We start from the raw sequence: 24,974 nt of genomic DNA on the forward strand, positions 1-24,974 counted from the left end.
TCAACATGGTGAAACCCCGTCTCTACTAAAAATACAAAAAATTAGCTGGGCATGGTGGTGCGTGCCTGTAATCCCAGCTACTCAGGAGGCTGAGGTAGGAGAATTGCCTGAACCCAGGAGGCGGAGGTTGCGGTGAGCAGAAATGGCACCATTGCACTCCAGCCTGGGTAACAAGAGTGAAACTGCGTCAGAAAAAAAAAAAACAAAAAAACGGTTTGATTTTCAACTTCTTTTTCGGAAAGATCACCATTTTACTTTTTTGTAGAAGAAAAATCTATGATGGTCTACTAAACTATGGAAATATTAACATACTCTTAAGAAGCATACATATATTTGTATTACCAAAGGCTATGCCTATTAGTCATTCAAACTTCAACCAAATTTTTCTTTCATGAAATACTCAGAAATGTCTATTCTCCACCACCACCACTCCCTTCATCATTTAATTTCAAGCTAGTTTTGATTTATTCCTGCAAATTGTTTCTTACTAGTATTTTTAATTTTAGTCTTCTTCTTGCTTCAATGTCTTAGGTCAGAATATTTTTTCTTAAAATCAATTTTCATTATTTCTCCACAAATTTGAGGTATCTTCACATGAAACTGAACTTCAAAGAAGGTGAAGATGAGTAAGGGCCAGGAAAACCAGGAAAGGTTTCTGTTTTTGGTGTTTCAGGTTTCCCAAACAAGAATCTTGGAGTCCTTTTCAGTTTCTGCAACTCCTTCTCCATCAACATGAAGTCAAACTTCAGATTATATTGAAGGAAACTCAGAACTGCTCAGATTATTTTCTTACTCTCATTATTTCTGCCAAGAGTTAGACATTCATTGTATTTTGCCTGGGCTATTGCAATAGGCTTTTATCTTATCTCCTGCCCTAAAGGGCTTTAGATGCTAGGCATTCTCCATACTACCAGAGTAACAGATAAAAATAAATAAATCTGATTGTGTTGCTCCCCTTAATTATGTTCCCCAATGATTCCCTGTTTCCTTAGTATAAAATTAAGATTGCTTAACTTTCACATGAGGCAACTGCACCTAAAGGATCTTATAAACCAGCATGAGATTCTATTACTCCTGGGGAAGACGGGGCAGTGATAACAATATGGCCTGGTAATAGTAGATGTAAGATGAAATTTTGATTCGTGAAAAAGACAAGGATGCCTACTTTTGCCATTTCTGTTTGACATAGTATCAGAAGTTCTAACCAGAGCCATTAGTCAAGAGAAAGAAACAAAAATAATCCAAATCATAAAAGAAGTTAAATTGTCTCTGCAGATAGCATGAGCATATATATATATATATTCCTAAAATCTGTACCCCCCCCAAAAAAAACTGTTAGAGCTAATAAACAAATTCAGTAAAATTATAGGATACAAAGTAAACATACAAAAATCAGTAGTGTTTCTTAACACTAAGAACAAATGATTTGGAAGAGAAGTCAAGGAAACAATATCTTCTTAATATTTAGGAATAAAGTTAATCAATGAGGTGAAAGATCTGTATGCCAAAAACTATAAAACATGGATTAAAGAAATTAAAGAAGAGCAGATAAAAAGAAATATATCCCATGTTCATAAGTGGTAAGAGTTAATGTTCTTAAAATATTCAGAGTGCCTAAAGTGATCTATGGATTTAATGAAATCACTATCAAAATTCCAATGACATAACAGTTATTTTAAAAAATCTTAAAATTCATATGGAATCACAAGTTTCCCCAAACAGCCAAAGCAATCTTGAGTAAGAAGAACAAAGCTTAGTGGCATCACACTGCCTGATCTCAAAATATATTACAAAGTTATAATGATCAAAACAGCTTGGTACTGGCATGACAATAAAAGTGCAAATGGAACAGAACCAAAATCCTAGAAATAAATCCATGAATTTATGGTCAATCAATCTTTGACAAAAGTACAAAGAACAAAAAATGGGGAAAGAACATTCTCTTCAATAAATCATGTTGGGAAAACTGGGTATCCACATGCAGAAGAATAAAATCGGACCCTTATCTCACACTGCATACAAGAATCAACTCAAAATGAATTAGCAACTTGTAGAAGGCCTAAAACTGTAAAAGTACTAGAAGAAAACATAGGGGAAAAGCTCTATGACATTGATCTGGGCAATGATTTTTTTAAACTGACCCCAAAATCACAGACCAAAACAAAAGAAACAGTCAACAGAGTGAAGACACAACCTACAGATTGGAAGAAAATATTTGCAAACCATATGTTCAATAAGGGGTTAATATTTAAAATATGTAAGAAACTCCAACAACTCAAGAGCAAATGATAATAATAAAAATAACCTGATTACAAAATGGCCAAAGGACCTAAATGGACATTTCTCAAAAGAAGACATACAAATGGCCAACAAGTATATGAAAAAATGCTCATTATCACTAATCATCAGGAAAACACAAATTAAAGCTACAATGAAATATCACCTCACATTTGTTAGAATAACTATTATCAAAAGGACAAAATATAGCAAGTGTTGATAAGTTTGTGGGGAAAACAAAAGTGTTGTACATCGTTTGTGGGAGTGCAAATTAGCCATTATAAAAAACAATATGAAAGTTCCTTAAAAAAGTAATTATAGAACTATTATATAGTCCAGTAATTCCACTTCTGGGTGTATACCTAGATATTCAAAGAAGAATTAGTACCAACCCTACTGCAACTATTCCACAAGTTAGAGAAACAAGGAATCCACCCTAAATCATTCTATGAAGCCAATACCACCCAAATGCCAAAACCAGGAAAGGACATAACAAAAAAGAAAACTGCAGGCCAATATCCCTGATAAGCATAGATGCAAAAATTCTTAACAAAATTCTAGCTAAGCAAATCCAACAGCATATCTGAAAGATAATACATCATGATCAAGTGGGCTTCATATCTGGGATGCAGGGATGGTTTAACATACGTATGTCAATAAAAGGGATACATCACATAAATGATTAGAAACAAAAATCATACGATCATCTCAATAGACACAGAAAAGGCACTTGATAAAATACAGGCTTCCTTTAGAGTAAAAACCCTCAACAAATTGGCATAGGAGGAACATACAACAAAGTAGTAAAAGCCATCTATGACAAACCCACAACCAAAATCATTCTGAATGGGGAAAAGGTAAAAACATTCCCCCTGAGAACTGGAACAAGACAAGGTGACAAAATTAGTGTGAGGAAGAGATATGTACACTCTCATGTTTATTGCAGCATCATTTACAACAGACAAGATATGGAATCAACCTAAGTCTTATCTGTAGATGACGGGATAAAGAATTGCACTTACACACACACACACACACACACACACACACACACACGACAATGAAACACTCTTCAACCTTAAAAAAGAAGGAAATATTTTCACTTGACAACATGGATGAACCTCGAGGACATTAGTTTACGTAAAATAAGCAAAGCATGGAACGACAAATATTGCATGATCTAACTTATGTATGAAATCTGAAAAAGTCAAACTCATAGAAACAGAAAATATAATGTGGTTACCAGTGGCTAGTGGGTAGGATTGGAGATGGAAAATGTTGGTCAAAGGATACAAAATTTCAGTTAAACAGGAAAAATAACTTCTGGAGAGCTATTGAACAATATAATGACTATAGTTAATACTGTGTTGCATATTTGAAAATTGCTAAGAGTAGATTTTAAACATTCTCACCACAAAAATATAAATATCTGAGGTGATGGAGATATTAATTAGTTTCATTTAGTCATTTCACAATGCAAATATCAAGTTCCACACTACAAAATATACAGTTTTTATTTGTTGATTAAAAATAATTAAAAATAGAATAAAATAAAATATTCAATTATTAACTCTATCAAAAAATGGAGCTTCGAGTAACATTTTATAGTTTATATGGATAGTTTTAGCCACCAAGCAAACATGGTAGTCAACAACTTGGACTCAGATTCAGGTTGTCATAGTCCAAATTCAGGCTTCCCTACTCATTAATATGTTCTTAGGCAAGTAATAAATTTATTTTGGCTTTTGGTAAAATGGTATTAATAATTGTTCCTATCCTGTACGTTACTGTGAAGACTGAATTAATAAAATGTACATGTAAAACACTTAAAACAGTTCCTGGCTTTAGTAAGATTTCAACGAAAATGATCATTATTATAATGTTTCATTCTGTTACATTTCTGGGTTATTAGATAATTTTTTATAATTTTAAGCCAAATTTCACCTCATATGTGACCATTCTATTTTCTATTATTCAAATGAAAAAAGAATGTCAATTCAACAGAGGGAGATAACTATACATGTATAAATTATTACTTACATTTATATGTTTATTAAAATCAAGTGTCTAAATATGTTTATTAACTTTTACATTTATAATGTCTTATTTCTTCTGAAAACCAACACAATCCATTTCTTATCAGTGATAATTCAAATGGCCTTATTCTTTCCTGACTTTTTCAATCCCAATTCTTTTCTTCTATTCTTTTTCAGCAGTATCTTACACAGGGCTTTATTGAAAAGATTGAGGTTTTGAGGTGAATTTAATCTTCTCTGCTGTTTACTTTAATCTCTTTATCCATTTATTCTGACTTTTTCCATGCTTAATGTTATCCCTCTTGATTTCACAGCTTAACAATTTCTTCTTCGTTCTTGACCCCATCCTAGCCTTCTTATTTCAAAAGTCCCCTCAGGCAACTTTCTCTTCATATTCTTAATTTCTTATTCTTAATAACTCCTTTTTTTTTTTTTAATCTTTAAGCATGTATGGCTCTCTCTCATACTGAAAAATGTGCTCTTTGCTTCTCTTTTACCCCTGCTTGTATTCCCTTAACAGGAAATTTCAAACAAGTTTTGAGCACCAAATTCTTTTATTTCTTTACAACCCACCCATTGCTTATCCACTCTTACGGCTGTACTAAAATTGTAATCTTAAATATGCCTATTTGTAAAATTATTTTATAATATTTAACATATTTTGTAATGAAATTTCCTTCTTAATATTTCACTTCCTTTCAAAAAGCTTCAGCAAGTTGCCATTGACTTTTGGCATTGTATTTGGTATCTCTGGACTCTGGCCACTGTCATGCTTTCTGGATTAAATCTGCAACTTGATCAAGGCAAGAATCTCCACACCAGTCCAACTAATTTTCTCACCTGCTATTGTCCCAATCTGCTTTGCTTTATCCTATAGGCCAGGGTCAGGTCCTGCTTGGGGTTGGGCCTTTGCTCGTTATTTTCCCTTGTAATTGGAATACTCTCTCACTCCAGGTCAGCCTTTAAAGCCCAGTCAATTACTACTACATACACAAAGCCTTCGTACATCACTTCAGATCTCAATGCTGATAAGCTTTTATAAACAGAAAGCAATACAAAATAAATCATTGTTGGGGGCAGGAGTCAAAATATGAGTTGCAGTCTTGCGTCTGTCACTTATTTGCTTGGACAGTGACATAGCCTGATTAAAAACTCGGTCTCTTTACCTAAAAGATGAGGATGTTTGTACCTCCCTGATTTACTTTTAAAGTTGCATATGATAAGTAAAATACTGTGTATAAAAACCTTTTGTAAAATTTAAAAGAATCTGTTCAAGCTTGTCATTGCTACTACCGATAAATCGTGTACTACCTTGCTGTCTTGCATTGCTTTTGTACATTGTTGTCTTAAGTTGTTACTGGACTCAGTGTTATTGTTTAAATTTCTCTGTGTTTATTTTGACTAACTAATTAGGTTTTGAATTCTTTGGAAGCACAGAATATGAATGGTATTATGAGCAAAGACCCAGAAGGAGCCGCCTTCTGATTATTTTGGAGATAATTATCTTAGAGGCATAATTGGACTTGCGCTTCCCATGAAAGTATGATTCATATCAGAGAAGCTTACGATCTTCTTGCTGGCTACATGGAGATAGTACACAGGAGATAGATACCTGACAGGAATTCGGCCGACTGAAAGAGGGTCAGCAAGGCAATGAAAATACGGTTGGCGTGTTTCAGCTTACCCAGCCTGGCTTGGGGTAGGCAATGTAGACAATGGAAAACAGGAAGTAGACAAAAGGTAGTAGAGATTGGGCTCGTGCCATTTTCTTTAATTGAGATACAATTTCAATAAAATAAAACACGGGCATTTTTAAGTGTATATTACTTTGAGTTTTGACAAATGTATTACCCTGTCTGGCAACTACTCCAATTAAGATGTAGAATATTTCTATTACCTGAGTACACTTTTCCTGTCAATTCCTCCTTCCCCCAGAGACAACCACTGTTCCAATTTCTATCACCACGGCTTAGTTTTACCAGCTCAAAAACTTCACATAAGTGGAATCATAATGAATGTAACTTTTTTTCCCTGGTTTTTGTCACTCAACACATTTTTTTTTAAGATTTAACCATTTTGTTGCATATGTAAGTATATCATAGCTTTTTGTTGTTGAATAGCACTCTCCTATATAAGTACGTGATCATAATTTTCTTTGACCTATTGATGATTGCTGTTTCTCAGTTTTAGCTATTACAAAACATGGTGGCTATGAACATTCTTGCATAGGTCTTTTTGTGGGTGTATATTTTCATTAATCTTAAGATTGTCAGACTGGATATGGAACAAAGTTCAATGTATGCTGCTTTCAAAACATATTTTGAATATAACACAGACAGGTTGAAAGTTAACAAAAAAATGACAAAAGATATAACATGCAAACAGTAAGCAAAAGAAAGCTGATAGGGCTGTTAATATCAAAGGTAGATTTTAAGACAAAGGATACTAACACAGATAAAAATGGTCATCTTCTTGGGAAAAAAATTCAATTTGTAACAAGACATAACAATCTTAAAAGGGTATATAACCAAGTAGAATTTCAGAATCCAAGAAGAAAGAAATGGTAGAACTAAAGTAAGAAGCAGAGAATTCCACAATTATTATTGGAGATTTTATCAGTTTTCTCTCAGAAGTTTCTAGAACAAGAAGACAAAAATTAATGATATAGAGAACTTGAGTAACATTACCAATTATCAAACATGCAGACCCACTGACATTTATAGACTATTACATCCAACAACTTCAGAATATACATTCTTTTCAAATATACATGGAGCATTCCACAGGTGGTGTTCCTAGGCCATAAGATAAGTCACAATTCAATTCAAGAAGTATTTGACTACAATGGAATTAAATTAGAAATCAGTTACAATTCGATATCTAAAAAAGGTCCCTTTCATCAAAATTAAGCAACACATTTCCAAATAATCAATCCATGGATAAAAAAAGGAAATCAAACACAAAATATACGAAATGTGCTATATTGAGTGACAATTAAAATACAACGTTAGTAATCTCTGTGTTCACACCTTTTACTATTATGTTGCCTCAAGAACTTATTGATCAAATTAGCATGTAATTATCTTTAGATGACATAAGAAAGAGGGTGGCCAAAAAAAAATAGACTGAAGGTTGAGAATTATAGGAATTACGCTCACAATCAGCCAAGGTTATAACTCTACACAATTGTAATGAAGTCATTGGATCTTGTTTAAACCAATAGGAATAGATCCTTTCAAAATGCCAATAAATAGAATGCTAAATAAACATTTTGGCAATTTTCTCCTGATGAATCTCCTATAGCAATGTGGATAATGCTTCATTTTCATCCAAGGAAATGCTAGTGAAAATAGTCTCATGTTAATATTGACAGAGATTATAACTAAAGAATATGTTAGATGGCGATAAAAGAGTTGAATAAGCACCCAAAGAAAGTTGTGAAATCTCTGTTCTGAGATATGAGACAAAACCATCTGTCTCTGATTTTAGTTTAATACTTAATGAAAATAAGAAGCCTGACTAAATGATCTCTTGGGAGGCCCCCCTTCCAAACACCAAACCCATTATTTTAATTTTCATTGGTTACAGTGCCAACACAAAGAAAAACTCACTTAAGACCTTTTCTTTAAAGTACATATTTAATTCTAAATCTTAGTCATATCTTACAATTTATAAATTCTTTTATATTGAAACATTTTCTTTATAGAGCTCAAACTATTCTCTGTCTCCTTCCCTCTCTCTCTTTCTCCCTGTCTGTTTTTTTATGAGAACCCAAAAGAAAATGTAGTTTATAATTTGTGATTATGATTTGAACTTTTCAAAAAATATGTGAGTCATTTCTTGCCCTTTGATAATTTCCAAATGACAAGGCTTTGCTTTTGCTTTTTCTTTGCTTTTAATTATTTCCATATATTTTGTTGGGAGTGAGAAAAATAAATGGAAAATGTCACTCATGAGTATGAGCCTGGTAATGAATATATAGAATGCAAATGGTCACCTTACTGGGGGAGGCGGTAAGTTTTCCTGAGCCTTTTGCCCTTTTACCTTCTCCAGCCTGCCTTTTTTTCTGTTTCATTTGCAGATGAAACTGGTGCAGCAATATGGTGGGGTAGAAATCACATGAATCTGACATATGTGGATAGAGATGCTATTCAAAATCCAACCCTCTTATGAGTTCCAACCATACTTTTAAAATTCACATGCATGAAGCTATACAAAAAAAAACTTTAAAATAAAGAATCCAAAATAAAATTTCTTTTTGTTTAAAGTACTCTTTCTCAATTCATTCCTATAGGCAAAACTTGATACTTAATAATATTAAGAAAAAGAAGAAAATGAATTAGAAATATTTTATTGCTTTATAACACACAAAAAAATTATTTACTCCCAGTAATCTGAATTCATTCCAGTAGTACACTTACAGATTTAACCAAGAGAGGAATCATCCTTAATCTAAGTAAGGGAGAATTAAAAAAAAAAAAGAAGAAGAAAAAGAAAGGCAAAACTCCAGTGGTCAAGAGACTGAATGACCTAGGAGCAGAGTGGTTAATTATTTGTTCTCTGTAATGTGTTAGGTATGATTAGAAGTGATGGAATATGCTAGTGAAGATAGCTACCAACATACTGAATGGAAAAATACATTGCCAAAACACTTTTCACACATGAAAACAAACAAAAAACATTTTGTAGCAATACCTGATGTGTAGCTATATCATGTAATTGCCGCTATTGTCTAGTCTAAAAATTACCCTGGTTAAAAAGAGAATCCCCTTTCTAATCTTTTAAGATTTCAACAAACATTTCTAGGCATTACGGATAGGCAATATTTTGCCTTGTCTACTTCTCTGACGTCAAGCTGTTTCTAGTTGCTAAATCTGGCTGCTGTACTTTTCATATCCGTAAAGCTGTTCTTGGGTCCACCCTGCAGGCAGCCATCCAGGTTTGGATTTTTCCGGGCAGCCCAGGCATGGCTATCCTGCTTTCATCATCCTCCTTCTGTGCTCAAGCCAAGGACATAGAATGGCAGAGAGCTCCCCTTTATTTCTGGAACGATTGTTTCTTCTCCGGGTCTGGCTTGGGCTCTGATCTTGACATTTATGTCACAGGTGTCACTGGTGAAACTGCTGTGAAACCAGATGGCAGGCCTAACTGAGGTTGGCAGCATCTGCTGTTGTCCCCAGTGTCTCTGCTACCTGCTCTACTTTCTTATTCCTGTTGATGTGCTACTGCCTTGTTTTATTTCATCCGTTCAGCGTTACTTACCTTCCAACAAGCCTTTTCAGACGTGAACACCATTCCACAACTCTTCTGATGATTCCCCGTGGAACCCCTTCATCTAGTCAGGCTCATGACTTCGCTAGATTCTTCATTTTCTTTCAGAGATTTTGCTTAAATCTCATTTCTTTAGCAAGGCTCTCCATGACCACCCTATTTAAAATCAATGCATCCTTTTCCTCCACAACCCTAATTTTTTTTTCCTTTCTTTTTCATGCATTTTTTCCCCAAGGCAATTAGCACCACATGTAAGAGTCTATATTTGCCTTACTTGGACATTATCTGTATCCCTCCACTTGGTTACGTAGAATATAACCTCCACAAGGGCAAGGCTTTGTCTGTTTGATTCGTTACTGTAACCCAAGCACCTGGAAGAAGACTGGTCCTTAGTAGGCACTTCAAAATTTTTGTTAAATGATTAGCTGGACTGTAAATGCTGTAAGTTTAGACTTACTGCTTTATGATTTGGTTTTATTTATTGTGCTTAGTACAGTGTTATATGTAGGAGCTTGAAAGACAGTGATAGGAGCATGAGTAGCATCTGTTACGTATGAATGAATGAATATTTTGCTTAAGTTATATTCTTTAATCCTCACAATAATCTAGGTATTCTGACCAAAGAACCCAGCTAGAAAGTAGCAGTGTAAGATGTAAACCAGTTTTATCTGGCTCTAAAGTTATTGCCTTTTTTTGTTTCTCAGAAGGATTGGTCATACCAAGTAGTAGTAAGAGTTCTTCAAAATGAATGATGTTTCATAATAAGGTGTAGCAGCCCAGTGCAGTGGCTTATGCCTGTAACCCCAGCACTTTGGGAGGCTGAGGCAGGTGGATCATGAGGTCAGGAGTTCGAGACCAGCCCGACCAACATGGTGAAGCCCTGTCTCTACTAAAAATACAAAAAATTTAGCTGAGTGTGGTGGCGCATGCCTGTAATCCCAGCTACTCAGGAGGCTGAGGCTGGAGAATCACTTGAACCTGGGAGGCGGAGGTTGCAGTGAGCCAAGATCATGCCACTGCACTCCAGTCAGGGTGCCACTGCATTCCAGCCTAGGCAACAGAGTGCGACTCTGTCTGAAAAAAATGTAGCTAGAAACAGAGTGCCAAAAACACTTAGCAACAAAAAGAAATTGTGATTAGCTCCCTAAAAAAACAAAAGTAACAACTCCAGAGGAAGGAATTCCAAAGTTATTGAGCCATAGTACTCTTGTACTAGATCTCCAAATTCACTAATTTAAATTAAAAAAACATGTTTGGACACATATTTTGACACGTTTTGTTGAAAACATATTCATAATATGAGCCCAACAAAGACAAATAGATTCATTTCTGGTGCTAAAAAGAGACAAGAAAACTTGCATGCCATTGGTCTTGAATGTTTTGTTCATTGTAGTCCAAGAAACTGTGATTAATTGTGTTTTAAAAGTAAGCTAGATTTCATCAGTAAGACCTTTCCCTACTTCATCTTCTCTTTTGACATCTTTTGATTTGGTTATACAAATGCAAGTTAGGCCCCATTATTAATTCAGTACCACATACTTATGGAGACCCCACATGATGCAATCAGCAATAGAGACTGGAAGGTCCTCCTTAAGCCCAGTAAGCCCACAGCCAAGAGGGATCAGTCTCAGTTACTGATCAGGGAGGCGACATACTCTGTGACCACCTTCTGGATGTTATTGCTAATCCAGGGTTTATGTTAATGATTTTAAAAATTAGTTCAATTCTGTCTTCATTTTTTCTTACTTAGTAAAAGGTAATTTAATGCCCTGTTTTTTTTTTTTTTAAAGACAATCATAGAATCTGGAGGTTGAAAATATTTGAGGAATTATACATTCTAATTATTTACTCAGACAGGCATCCTTACTGCAGTATCTGCTAGTAATTGAGCATATTTTGTATTTCAAAATATTCATTTTTATGCAAATCCCAGAAATTCAACATTGTTACTTATATTTGTTATAAAGTAAACCGAGAAACAATAAAATGTTAAAAAGTTTATTTGAGCAAATGGTAATTCTTGAATCAGCTCCAAACCAAAAGTGGTTCTGAGGCCTCTTGAGAGAACTCAAAGATAAAGGTTTTATAGGGAGAATGTGGAAATTAAGCAAAGGGAATATTTAATTGGTTACAATTATACCGTTGCCTTATTTGGTCTATCTTGCTGAAAAGTTTCTACTTATATAACATAGTTAGTTGGCAACTTCTGATTGGTTAGCCTTAAGTTTTATTTTTCTTTAGGCATTTATAAACAATAGTTGGAGTTCTGCATATGTTTGCAAATCAAGCAAGGTTTAGGTCACTTCTGAGAGCCACTTGAATTTGTCTGCTCAGGAATTCTTCAAGCCTGGTCTGTTTTAACTTACTTCAACATATTTTATCAATATTTTCCTTTCTATAACATTCATATGAACCTTAGATCTGCCCTTTAGAATCGATAGAGGCTATTGTACCCTCAGGCTCCCTTCAATATGAGAGTTTGGTCAATGCTGCTTCTGTTTGAAATCTTCTGTTATTCAACTCTTTTACTGAGTATCTACTTTGCTTAAGGCATTGTTTTATGTACTGCAAGGGTTGAAAAGAGGAATACATCACAACCTTACTTCAAGGCAATTACTTAAGTAGAAAAAATAGTGTGTGGAAAACAAATAACCCTAAGCTTGAAAAAGTGAAAGGGTGTACCCAGTTGGAAGGATGTGAAAGTGTGCGTGAAAAATGTATTTGAGAATTAAGCTGTTATTGTCTCCTGGGTTGAACTGGTGTCATGAATTTCAGGTGATGAAACTAGCATTGAAGTGGAAACACAGAGATTAGTGTGCAACTTTTGAAGACCATGAACACATTATTTTGTCTGTACCATAAGACACAAGTAGGGCATATTAGTTCATTTTCATGCTGCTATAAAGAACTGCCTGAGACTGGGTAATTTATAAAGAAAAGAGTTTTAATTGACTCACAGTTTGGCATGACTGAGGAGGCCTCAGAAAGCTTACACTCAGGGTAGAAGGCAAAGAGGAGGGAAGACACCGTCTTCTCAAGGCAACAGGAAGGAGAAGTGCTGAGCAAAGTGGGGATAGCCCCCTATAAAAGCATCAGATTTGTAAGAACTCACTCATTATCACAAGAACAACATGGGGGGAACCACCCCCACGATTCAATTACCTCACCTGGTCTCTCACTTGACATGTGGGGATTATGGTGATTATGATTTAAGATGAAATTTGGGTGGGAACACAAAGCCAAACCAGATCATAGGGGTTGGTAAGAGGAAAGACTAGAAAGGAAAGCTGGACAGGGCAAGGTGGCTCATGGCCATAATCCCAGCACTTTGGGAGGCCAAGGCAGGAGGATCACTTAAGTCAGGAGACCAGCCCTGGCAACATAAAAGCCAAGTATGGTGGTGTCCACCTATGGTCCCAGCTACTTGGGAGGCTGAGATGGGAGGATCTCTTGATCCTGGGAAGTCAAGGTTACAGCAAGCCCTGAAAGGTTGCAGCAAGCCCTGATCACACCGCTGCACTCCAGCATGGGCAACAGAGCAGAACCTTGTGGAAAAAAAAAAAAAAAGGAAGGAAGGAAGGAAGGAAGAAGAAAGGAAGGAAGGAAGACTGAAGCATTCTTTAAATGCCAGGAAGAGAAATCTTAGTGATGAGAAAACTGAGGCTCTGAGAGTTTGAGCCTCACTCAAGGTCACTGAGTTACTAAATATCAGAACTGGATTTCAATCCCAATAATTTGATTCAAAGCTCATGCTCTTTCCCATATACCACATTATCTAGAAGGTGTCCCAAGAGTTCAGAAGGAGAGGTAGCTTCCAGCTCAGGAGGTGAAGCGAGTCTTTTTAAAGGAAATGGTATTTGAGTTAATTTTGATAAATCAATATTGAATTGATTGATTGAGACAGGGAAGACATTTCCTTTCAAATGGAAGAAACTGAGCAAAGGTAAAAAGGGGAGAAAGTAGAGAGATTGGGAACAGAACATAATCTTTGGTTGAACATCATCAAAAAGGTATGAAGGATGGAAAAGGAAGCTAAGATCAGAGCAAAAAAGTATAATAGATTTGAACTTTTAATTGGACTTAAAAAATAAAATTTTAAGATGGATTATTATTTTAGCCAGAGCCAAGCTTTTAAAAAATAAAGGAAACCCCTGTATAAATAAGAAAAAAGTTATGTTGTATAATGTTTTATAGCCCCTTTCCCCTGCTACTTAAACAAGTGTCTCCCTCTTTTTTTTTTTTTTTTTTTTTTTTGTCTTGGTCTTGCTATGTTGCTCAGGCTGATCTCCAATGCCTAGCCTCAAGGGATCTTCCAGCTTCAGCCTCTGAAGCAGCTAGGCTTACAGGTGCAAGGTACTACTCCCAGCTGGGGCCTCCCTCAACATTATCATTTTTGTAGTGTGCTTCATAAATTACTGGCCCTAGTAATTGCAGTAATCTAAGTGAATGCTAGCGGCAACTTGAACCACTGTGCTAATGGCAGAGGAGGTGAGAAATGGTTGGATATATTTTGAATATAGAACAAAAAGAAGTCATTAGAGGATATGACATAGTGTATGAGAGAGAAAGGAATCCAGGATGGCTGTAAGGTTTTTTTTACCTGAGGAAATTGACATTACTTTTTGAACACATAAATGATGTATCCTGTTATGTATCTGTTCCTGAAATATATTGATGGTAATGAAGATGCAGTGGCAGAAGTAAATCATAGAGGTGTTTCGTAGAAGTAGAAATATTAAGATTTGGTGACAGAGATCATAAATTAAAAGAAGGTGAGGGAAACAACTAAGTCAACAAAAGCACTTGTAATTTAGGAGAATAGAAGAAATGGAAGGAAATGGAAATATTTAAGAAATGGTAGCAATTTCTACAGAAGATAAATTCAATTTTGGCAATGTTCACTTGAGGCTTCAAGAATCCACAGACAAGGACACCTTAGCTATAGGTTGTTGGGAATATGTGATGGGATCCTATAGGACTAGGGATCTGCGTTGAGGGCATCATATAAATGTAAGCTGGCGTCACAAGAATGGGTAACTCATCAAGAAATGACTATGAGGAGAAAGGTATACAGTATTGCAGAAGAAAGTTCCTTGTAAATGTATAAGCTCCTTCTCCATGCCCGGGATAAGAGTACATTCATTATGGCGCATGGGGAAGGTATTGAGAAAACAACTGCTTTCCAGCAGAGGCCAAGCTAGCCCCACAACAGCAATAGCAAGATTATAAGGGGAAACTATGTTATTTGTACTGGGTCACAAATTTGTCTAAATGCAGTGGGTGTGTGGGGTTCTACAAACATCTTAGGTGTAGAAAGGGATCAGTGACTTTTAGAAAATCAGACTTATATCACATTTCCCTTCTCAACTTAAATCTCAATGGTGCATTTCTCACCCTGGGAGAAAAATGGAACATGAATTATATTTAGTATTTGAAATCAAATGCATGTGAATTTAGACTCTGGCTCAGCGTGGCAATGGCAAGTTATCCAACATCCATATACCCTGATCACTCCCACATTTGGAAAGTGACAACAATACTATTTCCTTCACAAATACTGCAAGGATCAATGAGATAACAAATCAAGAACCTAGTAGTGTGCCACAATTTAGGTAGTGTTGACATTACATGAAGAAATGAATGAACCCATGGTCTCTTGTGCTCTCCTTCACTCCTTCCCTCCTCTCTACTTCTCTCTCTCTCTCTCTCTGACACACACAGGCATGCATACGTACATTTTGGAATTTAGCTATTTTTTGAGCATTTTTTTTAAATTTCAAAGACCTTCTGCTTCTGGCTTTACCTGCTCATTTTGGCATGAGGAAGATGACCAGACATTCAGATCAACTGTCCCGCTGAGGAGTTTAGAGGCTTCTTTTTTCTCCCCCATAAAAGAGAACGGGGACTGAGGGAAACATTTTAGGTAGCAGTTTTTGATGAAAAGAAGAAATGAGGAAAGCTGAGCTGGAAATATTCAGGTATACATAAAAGTGGAAGTACCTCACCCTCATAAAGAGAACCATATCCTAGGAAATTTTCTTTCTTACCTGATTATTAAAATCCAGAATGGAAATTCTGTGATTCCAACATAATACATCCATCAAAACCAAATTACTGCATAATCAGATTAAAGGTGCCCTTTCTGCTGATGAGCCACTTAGAGAGGGTTGAATGAGTTCAGGGAAGTCTACTAACATGCACTTAATACATCGGAAGATTCTGAAAGATTGTAGAAATGTATTGCCAGTCTACCTACAAGAAAATGAAAATGCTTCCATTAAAATATAGGTATATTTCTTTTATATAGTTAACTTATTTTTCCCAGTAAAGTTAGATGTAAAATGATTATCTATACACTGAATTATATTTCCCAGAGGTCATCATAGTAAGACTGGTATGCATTCCTGTTAAAGAAAAGCAAAATGTGTCTTAGATAAACATCATTTATTAGAATATCTATACTTTAAAAAGGAATGTTGGTCAAGCAATTTGAACAAGATGAAGGTGGAACTAGGCCTGGGTGTGGGCAGTAGACTGTTCCATCAGGAGCCAAAGATGACAGTGAATATATACTTGACATCGGTCAGCAGTGACAATCTAATTCTACATGACACGCTGGCATGGATCAATGAGTCTCCTGAAGTTGAATTTGACAAAGATGAAAACATTGTGCTCAGCGGCTGCTTATTGTCAGTTTATGGTCATTCTCTCCCCCTGGCTCCATTGCCTTGAAGATGGTGAAATTCCATGAATACATCTAGAACTTCAAAATACTACAAGCAGTATTTTTAACAGGATGGGTGCTGACAAACTAATTTCAATTAGTAAAAAGAAAGTTTCAGGACAATTGAATTCATTCAGTAGTTCCAGGAGTTTTTTGGTGCAAACTACGATGAAAAAGCCTATAACCCTTTGGCTGCTGGACAAGGTCAAGAAGCTGAAGTGGCTCTCTCTATGGTTGCTCCAGCTCTGAAAAAAACAAAGAAACCTCTCAGCTCCAGCAATCCAGCTCACAGAGGACCATTTCCACAAAAATAACTGCAGATTCTAAGGCTGGCCCCAGGGTGGTACAAAAGAATTCTAATGTGGTCAGTAGGGGTGCGGCAGGGTCAAATTGATGCTAGCAGGTCAATGTATTGAAACTTACATTGAAGCCTTGGAGAAAGAGATTTCTGCTACGGAAAGCTAAGGAACAATGAATTTACTTGCCAGCAGAATGAGGGGGCACAACGACCATGTATTGCACAGGAATGTAGACATTCTCCATGCCACAGACGAAGACTTTGTGATATCCGATGAAGGGGCCCACAGGAGGAACAAGAAGAGTTTTAACAACCTGAACCAGCAGAGCGTTATCCAAACTCTGCACTCCAAATTTTGTGCTCAAATGTAAAATACTCCCTTTTAATGTTCTTAGAGGACTCGCTAGTTTCTTTTTATGAGCATAAAGTACATCTTTTTTAAAGTGCACTTTGCAGAGTTTTGCTCCTTTTCTGGTGAGTTTGAGTTAGGAGCTTTTACCATGCAGCAGAGCAATGTTAACATGTAGTTGGTTCACCTGGGAAACAAGGATGCTGACCATGGCGCTCACTGTGTGCATGCAGGCAACACTGATCGCTGGAGAAAGTGTTAGGTAATAGGCTGAGGTGGAGACCTCGGTAGAGAAATGTAGACTGAATTGAATTTTAAGCTGAATGTGAAATCTTGGTAGGGAATTTTGTAATAAGTTAATGCCTAAAGGGTATTTAAAATATACTTCCATATTCAAAATATCAAATGTAGCACACCAGGAGATCATATGCGTTTGACATTGCATGTCGGAAGGAAGGGCCAAACCTCAGAACCTTTGAGACCTGGTGTCATCACAGGCCTTACAGGGTTGCTTGTGACCTCACAGGCCTAGACTTTGGCCCACAAGGACAGTTCTAAAGGCAGTTCTGTAAAGCCATTTGGTGGCATTGACCAACTACAACCTTGTCAAAACGCAAGAGGCATTGTTGCCTGGATGAATACAGGGCATGTTTCAGCCCTGAGATTTTTGGGTTGAAGAGCTCTATTTTCACTGAGCATTTCTCTGGGATTTTTTCTAATTATCCCCGAAATTTCTGTTTATTATGTTTTTTTGGGAAATGAAGTGTGTCCAATTTTTTCATCTAACAACTACTTTTGGACTTGTTCACATGTCTGGGATTTGAATGGAGGTTGTTTCCGTTTCACTATCCTTTAGTTTTACATTTAACACATTACCAGTGGTGAATTCATAAAGGTCTGCAGCAAACTCCATCCTTGCCTCCTTGGAGGAAAGAATTTGGCTGAGGGGAAGAAGTAGGCTTAAGGCAGAGGGAGAGACCAGGGCAAGTTTTAGAGTAGGAGTAAGAGTTTATTTAAAAGTTTTAGAGCAGGAATAAAAGATAGTAAGGTATAATCGGAAGAAGGCCAAGTTGGCAACTTGGAGATCCAGGTGCCCTGTTTGGCCCTTTGACTTGAGGTTTTATACGTTGGCCTGGTTCTGGGGTTTGTGTTTCTCTTCCCTTAGTTTTCATTTGGAGCAGGGTGTACACATGTGCAGTGGTCTGCCAGCACTTGGGAGGGGTGACATGTGCAGTGTGTTTACTGAAGTTGTATGCATGCTCACCTGAGGCATTTTTCCTTCACCAGTAGAATGTTCCTGAGGAAGGTCATATACCAGTTAAACTCTGCCATTTTGCCTCTTAGTGTGCATGCTAGAGCCCACTCACCCAATTCCTGAGATCTTATCAGGAATCTGCTGATCACCAGCTTCAGGTATTTTTTACCCATTGGGGGACTGTCTTTCCCTGCTGCTGGCTTTGACCAATTATTATTTTAGAAAGACAGTTTATTAACCACCTGACCATCACCTGATGGTTGTCTGACATTCCTGAGGGAGGGGTTGCTCCTGCCTTGCTCATGTCTGTCTAACTACCTACTCTAACATTGTTTCTCTTCTCTGCTCCCTTTGCCTACTGGGGACACCTCTTTGGGTCCTTAAAGTTTGCAGCTTGGAGTTGCAAGTACAGCAGGCAGGTGAGCACACTGTAAGGTCTTTGTGGCTCTCTGGCAAAGGGAGTAATCAGGGAAGACTATCATGCCCTTGGGTTCTGCAAAGCCAGGGTGTTTTTGGCATCTGCTGTCCACAGCTCTCCAGTCCTCTGATTACTTTCTCAGTATATTAATCTCTTAAGAGATAAAATGTAATAGTGTGTTACTGTGTTAATTTTTTTTTACAGAAAATACAGTACCATGTCTGAATTATTAATATTTAAAATATATTATTCCTTAACTCTCCCTCATTTGCTTTGTGCACAACCTATTCCATCTTTTAGTTTGGCAGAAGTTTGCAAAATATGTGTCACTCACTGAGATTGTTCAGCCCCTGATACATTTGATTAATTTGTGTCTGGTGGTAGCTTGTCCTAAAATGTGTGTAAAAAACAAGTATTTGGTAACAAAATTGTTGTGTAATAGATGCTTTGTGTGGAATTCAGAGAAAAATCCAGATTCAGTGATTAACAATGACAAGAAATGCAAGTAAATAGCCATTGTTCAAATGACAGTGGTGCTATTTTTCTTTTATGGTCTCTTAGACTTTTGTTACGTAAAATTCTGTTTTATTGGCAACTCTTTTTCCACCTGATGCTTTTTGATAGGCTTTTTTTTTCTATTTAAAGTAGTTTCCAAATAATTTATTTCACTAAAGAGAAAAAAGGATATTGCTCAATGCACCTAATATAAAAATAAACTATAAAAAATGAGTCAGTTTTATATTGGAACTAAACCTAGCATTAAAAAAACAAAACAAAACAAAACAAAACAGCTTTTCTGAGCAGTACATGCTGAACTTGAGTTTTCCATATTCTACTATTCTCTGTTTATGCCCTACAGCAGAAAAATACTAGCTAGTGGATTCAGGTTAAAGAAAGAAGGATACATACACGTATACATGTGTATGTCATATATATGTATATATTTGTGTGTATAAATATGTGTGTATGTGTGCTCGCATATATATATATACATATACATATATATATATGTATATATATATACATATACATATATATATGTGTATATATATATATATATATATATATATAAAACAGCAAGTAAATATGAAAAAGTTGATAAGAAAATAGACTTGAACCTATGGAATAAGAAAGCTAGAAAATCCAAAAAATAAACCTCAAAATAATATTCATCAGATCTTAGTTTATGTTTACATTACTATAATGTACTAAAGAACATAAAAAACTGCAATTGTAAAGCGGAACTTAAAAGATCACTTCCAGAAAAAGAAAAAAATTCTTTCCTTAGTGTTTCTCAGCTTTCTTAATTCTTGGGTACAAATTTTCTAAGTTTTGAACACTTACCCACAACCATTAATTGTAATATAAGCTAATATAAAATTATGTTCTTATCTTTGAAATTTAATAAGCCATTTTCTTAGTATAAATGTATTTCTAGAGCATTTGTTATAAATGTGGATCTTTGTAGAAAAAACTTGTGGTACAATGTTTATTACAGCATAACTTTTTTTTTTTAACTGTCTCATCTTTCATGTAATTTTTTTTTTCTGATGTCCTGTGTAATAACATAATTTTTAAATTTTGATTTAGAAAAAAATATATTCTTCTTGTATAAATGAGAAAACTAAAAGAAAAGAGCATAGGAAGGAAAACATTATAGAAATATCAGAATTTAGAAGCCCAATTCTTAACATTTTTTATTTTCTGACTACTTCAGATGATATCGTTTGCCTTTCTCATTATTAATGGGTCTTCCAAATATAGTGTCTGGCCTTAAAAGTCATAACACAAAATCTTCTGTCTGAAAAGTAGTACAACTGAATGAAATTTAAAACCTTCAGGCAATATATGTCATATAAAATTATCATAAAATATCAGTATGATGTGATGATAACAAAAGTAAGAACAAATGGAAGAAAAACTAATGTGTATGATTTCTGAAAACCTTATCCTGGGAAATGAGAAACAGACTATAATTCTTCACTCAAATCTACATTGCACAAAAGTCTCTTTGATATGAAAAAATATTCAGGTGTTGTTAATTTGTTGTCTTATATGTTTTGGTAAAACATTTTGTATTCACCTTTTAAATATTCCAAGACACACTCACTGGCTAGAATCAATGAGAGAAAAAGAGGCGACCCTGTAACTAATATAATGTTAAGGAAAATGCACATATCTTGGTATATTTCTGATAGTGAATAATTCCAGAAAATGTCTTAAGCATTGCAGAATTGTTAGAAACATGGAACCTGCAGTCAGCAGGCATGAGTTCCACATCTGACCCTACTCTTTCCAGTTGTGAGAACTTATTTATATTTAAAATTACTGAATTTGTTGATGCCTCTGTTTCTTCATGTTTCTTTATATTTTTTAAATTGTCAATAGCTGTACGTATTCATGGGGTACATATACTGATCAGATCAGGGTTATTAGCATATTCATTGTCTCAAACATTTAGCATTTCTTTGTATTGGGAATATTCAATATCCTCCTCATACCAGTTTGAGATTCTATAATATTGTTAACTATAGTCATTCTACAGTGGTATAGAAGCTATAACTTATTTCTCCTGTCTAGCTGTAGTTTTGTATCCTTTAACAAATCTCTCTCTATCCTCTCCAGCCTCCAGTATCCTCTGTTTCATTTTTTACTTCTTCCTCATGTTTTAAATGGAGATGATTACAGTATCTACTTCATTATGTTACTATAAGGATTATATAGTTTCATAGCTCTTAAAATAGTGCTTGACAAAAGTAGGTACTGTGTGTAGATTTTTTTATTTTTAATTTTTATTTATTTATTTTTTTGAGGCGAAGTCTCTGTCTGTTTCCCAGGCTAGGCTGGAGGGCAACGGCGCAATCTCAGTAATCTCAGCTCACTGCAACCTTTCCTTCTCAGGTTTAAGCAATTCTCCTGCCTCAGCCTCCCGAGTGGTTGGGACTACAGGCACGCACCACCACGCCCAGCTAATTTTGTATTTTTAGTAAAGATGGGGTTTCATCACATTGACCAGGATGGTCTCAATATTGTGACCTCGTGATCTGCCCCCCCACCTGGCCTCTCAAAGTGCTGGGATTACAGGCGTGAGCCACCAGGTCTGGATGATTTTCTTTTTAAAGTAGACACTATGTGTTCTTATTATGACTAATCTCCTCCCAAAAAATATGTTTGGTCAATCATTTCATAATTTTTTTATTCTTCAATTTATTTTGAATTAGAATCATTTGTATAACAAGTTGGTATACTGCTAAGCACATCTGTAAAGTGAGACCTGTATATTGATTTGATAATCGAAGCTGATGCTCATCATAGAGATTTATGAAATATTGTGTGCTTGATTGCAGTAGGATAACTTACTGTAAGGAAGGAATCTTCTAAGAATCTTGCCTGACCAGTATACATGGAAGTTGGTACACATGGAAGATATACTATATGTATATATCCCGATACTGATAATGTTACTGTCCATATGGAGGTGCTGTAAATATGATGAGTATGTGACTAGAGCATGCATTTGTTCATTCTTCCTGTCCAGCATTAATTTCCCCCTTATTTCAGTAATAGTAAGTCAACTCTGTTCCTTTGTAATTTTCTAGGTTTTTTTTGTATTTTTGCTTTTGTTTTTGACTGAGTCTCACTCAGTTTAGAGTGCTGTGGTAAGATCTTGGCTCACTGCAAATTTTGCCTCCCAGGTTTAAGCTATTCTCCTGCCTCAGCCTCCCAAGTAGCTGGGATTACAGGCCCCTGCCACCATGCCTGGCTAATATTTTGTATTTTTGGTAGAAATGCGGTTTTGTCATATTGGCCGGGGTGGTCTTGATCTGCTGGCTCAAGCAATCCACCCACCTTGGCCTCCCAAAGTGCTGGGATTACAGGTGTGAACCACAGTGCCCAGCCTTGTATTTCTTTCTCTCTCTTCTGTCTCTCTCCCTGTCTTGCCCTCTCTCTCTCCCCCCTCCCCTCCTTTCCCCTCCCCCTCCCTCTTCCCCCCCACCATCTGTCTCTCTTTCTTTTCCCTCCCTCCCTCCCTCCCTCCTTCCTTCCTTCCTTCCTTCCTTCCTTCCTTCCTTCCCTCCCTCCTTCATTCCCTCCTTCCTTCTTTCGTTCTTTCCTTTCTTCCTTCCTTTCTTCTTTCTTTCTTTCTTTCTGGCTGGAGTGCCATGATGTGATTATATTTCACTGCAGCCTCAAATGCCTGGTCTCAAGCCTCCTACCCTGATCTCCCAAAATGCTGGGATTATAAGCGGGAGTGACCTCCCCAGCTCCAACTCCACTTTTGAGAAATGCTTTTGTACCACAACTATGAACCTGACTACTTACAGGTTTCAAGTGCGAATTCTTCTGTGTTTCAAAGGTAAAGCATGTGACTTAGGAGAGGCCAATCAAAGCATGGCATTACCGTGGACAGAGTAATTACTGAAAGATGGGCATGTGACTCACCAAGAATCCGTGAGATGCAATAAGATTTTTTCCGAGTCTTTCTTCCCACTGAATTTAGATCTGGAAGGTTGGGAGGCTAGAGCTTCTACAGCATCTTACTACAATAAGGGAAGAATCTTTAGGAAACCTATTGCTACGAAAGTCAGAACCAAAGGATACAGCATAACTATGAGCTGGTAACATCAGCTGAGCTCCAGAATCATCACATGCCTAAGACAAGCCCTGGAGAAACCATGAACTAATAAAGTCCTTCTTTATTTCTTTTATACTTCAACTAGTTTGAGACATCTTTTTCTCTTACAATCAAAAGTTATCTGTTAAAGTGAGTAAAACATTCTTTTTGGCTAAATCTTCCCTTTTCTCATTTCCAGCAAATACATTTTCTTTTTTTTCCCCAACTGTTTTATTTTAGAGTCAGGGTGGTACCCGTGCGGTTCGTTATGATGGTTTGTTGCGTGATGCCGAAGTTTGGGGCATGATTGAACCCACCACCCAGGTAGCAAGCAGAGTACCCAATAGGTAGTCTTTCAACACTTGCCTCCAACCTGTACCCTTTTATAGTCCACAGTGTCTCCTGTTCCCATATTTATATCCACCTGTACCCAATGTTTAGCTCCCACCTATAAATTAGAACATGTGATATTTGGTTTTCTGTTTCTTCCCAACAAATACATTTTCCAATGAAAATGGTGAAGCCAGAAAATATGAAATATATTGATTGAACAATTAGAACTGTTTCTAATTATAATTGGTGCCAGTGCCTGTTTTCTTTCTTTCTTTCTTTTTTTTTTTTTTTTTTTTTTTTTTTTTTTTTTTTTTTTTTTTTTTTTTTTTTTTTTTTTTTTTTTTTTTGAGATGGAGTTTCACTCTTGTTGCCCAGGCTGGAGTGTAATGGCATGATCTCGGCTCACTGCAACCTCCACCTCCCAGGTTCAAGCGATTCTCCTGCCTCAGCCTTCTGAGTAGCTGGAATTACAGGCATGTGCCACTATGCCCAGCTAATTTTGTATTTTTAGTAGAGATGGGGTTTCTCCATGTTGGTCAGGCTGGTCTCAAACTCCTGACCTCAGGTGATCCGCCCGCCTTGGCCTCCCAAATTGCTAGGATTATAGGCGTGTATCACCACGTCCAGCCTCTTTTTATGATTGAGTGATGATCACAGATTTTTGCTATCAAATTTTGAGTTTGAATCCTGCCTGTATGATCTTAGACTTTCCTAATCTCAGTGTACCTCCTTACTTCAGTTTGCAAATAAGCATAATGAAAACATTTATCCAATAGGATTGTGTGGAGGATGAAATCATACAGTGCAAACATCTGAGCCAAGTGACTGGCACTTAGTAAGTCCTCAAATCTTCACTGGGATATTAATTGAAAACCTAGTATTTAGGATATAGCTGGCTTATCAATTTTTTTTCTCGTTGTTTTCAGTGACTTAAATCAGAGATAAATAAGATTGGTGTCTCATTGAGTTAATATTTTTTCTAGAGAGGGTTAACTCATGTGGCATAGGCCATCTCTTCACTGAATTAGCAAAGACTATATTGGATTTCAGATTCTCCGGGGCTGAGGCTAATATCAAATCCTACTGTATGTTTGTGTTTTCTAGGCTACAAACTTACATACAGTAATTGCTGTTTAATATGAATTTTTATTTTTACCCCTTACATATGGGTAAGGTTTAATTGCTGTGTAATATGAGTTTTTATTTTTAACCTTCCCTGTTTACAGCCGTGCTTTGCTTAAGTACCAAGATATAGTCCGAGAAATATGTCATTAGGTGATTTTTGTCTCTGTGTGTACCTCATAGGGTGTACATAAAACCTAGATGGTAGAGCCTATTACACAACGAGGCTCCATGGTATAGCTTATTGTTTCTAGGCTACAGACCTATACTGCATGG

The 24,974-nt window shown here is 36.3% G+C and overlaps 1 protein-coding gene across 2 annotated transcripts in view; it reads left to right on the plus strand.

Moving 5' to 3' along the window:
• The window catches only part of LOC108317622 (sodium channel protein type 2 subunit alpha), a 153,098-nt gene that overhangs the window by 25,910 nt on the left and 102,214 nt on the right, over positions 1 to 24,974 (plus strand). The window lies entirely within an intron of this gene.

The sequence above is a fragment of the Cebus imitator genome, unplaced genomic scaffold (genome assembly GCF_001604975.1).
Source record: "Cebus imitator isolate Cc_AM_T3 unplaced genomic scaffold, Cebus_imitator-1.0 Scaffold10, whole genome shotgun sequence".
Taxonomy (NCBI): Eukaryota; Metazoa; Chordata; class Mammalia; order Primates; family Cebidae; genus Cebus; species Cebus imitator.